The sequence below is a fragment of the Pleurodeles waltl genome, chromosome 5, assembly GCF_031143425.1.
Source record: "Pleurodeles waltl isolate 20211129_DDA chromosome 5, aPleWal1.hap1.20221129, whole genome shotgun sequence".
Taxonomy (NCBI): domain Eukaryota; kingdom Metazoa; phylum Chordata; class Amphibia; order Caudata; family Salamandridae; genus Pleurodeles; species Pleurodeles waltl.
The window spans coordinates 646,430,451-646,432,691 of record NC_090444.1 but is presented as its reverse complement, the minus strand read 5'-3'; positions in this window follow the sequence as shown (position 1 = coordinate 646,432,691).

Sequence of the window (2,241 nt, the reverse complement as noted above, 5' to 3'; positions counted from 1 at the left end):
ATCACTTGCATCCCCACAGGTACCCCAGCCAATGTTGCCATGACTATCTAGTCCCCCAACAGAAGATGCTCGCATTGATGACAGAAACTCTGGACTTCAGGATCTGGACAACCTACCTGGGCCATGAGGGACCACTGGACAGCCGGTCACCCAAGCCCACTCACAGTCCACCTCAGAGCCTTCCCCATCAGGACCCAACACCACAGCACCCACCTGGCGTACTCACACCTCTGTCCCCAGGACACGTCAATCAGCAGTGTGTCCACCTGTACAGGGACCCCGGGCCACACTTTATACCCAAGACAGTCAGGGACCTGGGGCCAGGGGCAGTGGGAACACCGTTCAGGGCACAGAGGCACAGGCCAACAGGGACACTGGGAGGCCCGCTGTGCACCAGGGGGAGGACAGGACCAGGGAATTGACTCTCCAGGAGGCACTCTCTGAGATCCTGGGAGCCTACATTCCCAGGACACGATGGGACAGATCCTTGACAACGTGCAGGAGAACAGGCGGCTGCAAGAGGGACAGTATCAGGGGATCAGGGAGGACTTGCAGGCCATTAACACCACTGTGATCTCCATAGCAGGCATGCTGGCAGACATGGCCAACATCATGAGGGAGACAACAGCACAACAGCGGGCCCTTACCACCAGCCAGTCCATTGACCAGCCCTCCACTTCTGCTGCAGCTAGTGGGCAGGAGGCCCTGCCACAGAACCCACAGGCCACTAGCACCCCTCCCCCTGCCGAAGGTGAACCACCCCGCAAACATTCCCTGCGAACAAGACAGAAGCCAGAGACACTTGCCAAGACCACCACCAGAAAATGAGACTCTCCTGATTGTCCCCCTTATGTCCCACTTGGTCACCTTGTCCACTTTGAACTGCCTTTGCTTCCCTTCCTGTGGCACCTTGGACACTGCACCTGTGCAACAGACTTGAACAATACCCTGGACTTTCCTCCATCATCACCCGATTCCATTGCACTTTTCCCTCAATTAGTTAGCACTACGATAAACAAACTTGAACACAACTTTACTACTAGTGTTTTATGCATTGAAAATGTATATTGATGGAAACAGTCACATCTAGTGCAAATGAACTGTACACTGTGAGAGCATATAAATAATGACCTGTCGCTGGCTGTAGTGAGCACATCAGTACACAGTTGTTATATCACCAACATCTGTAAAATGACAAACCATAGGAGACAGTAAGTTGAGGTGCAAAGGAAGTTAATGCCATCATGGTACAGCCACACAGAATATACCAATAGTCATAGGAATGTGCAGTTGCACTGTCTCACCTGTGTTACATTGGAAGTACTGACGGATAACTGATTTCTGTTGTCCTCATCCTCTTCATCTTCACTTTCCTCAGGGTCTATTGCTGCCACAGGGGCATCTCCAGTCTCCTCCTCCTGCAGAAAAGGTACATGTCGTCTGAGAGTCAGGTTGTGCAACATGCAGCATGCCACTACTAGCTGGCAGACATTCTCAGGTGATTAGCAAATGGATCCACATGTCAGATTGAGGCACCTGAACCTGGCCTTCAGGAGGCCCAAGGTCCTCTCGATGATCCGTCTGGTTCGCCCATGTGCCTCATTGTAACGTACCTGAGCTCCTGTCCTGTCATTCCTCACAGGGGTCAGCAGCCACGATAGGTTTGGGTAGCCAGAGTCACCTGCAACTTTTGAGGTGCCACATTTAGCCTCACACAATCCTATGGGGTTAACACCAGAAGGCATACACTAACATACAGTGGGTGGGGATCAAGGCTCACCTATTAGCCACACCCTGTGTCTCTGTAGTTGTGCCATCACATTGGGATGCTGCTATTCCTCAGAACAAAGGCATCATGCACCAACCCAGGATGCTTAGGGGCATATTTATACTCTGTTTGCGCCGGAATTGCGTCGTTTTTTTGACGCAATTCCGACGCAAAACTAACTCCATATTTATACTTTGGCGTTAGACGCGTCTAGCGCCAAAGTCCATGGAGTTTGCGTAATTTTTTAGCGTGGACACCTACGTTGCGTTAATGATATGCAAGGTAGGCGTTCCCCTCTAAAAAATTTACTCCGAGGCATGTGCGCCGTATTTACACTCCCGGGCAAAATTCACACCCGGGAGTGGGCGGGTAAAAAAAAATGACATACGGCCGCTTTTGCGCCGTTTTTTAGCGCCTGGTCAGGGCAGGCATTAAGGGACCTGTGGGCTCGGAAGGAGCCCAGAAGTGCCCTC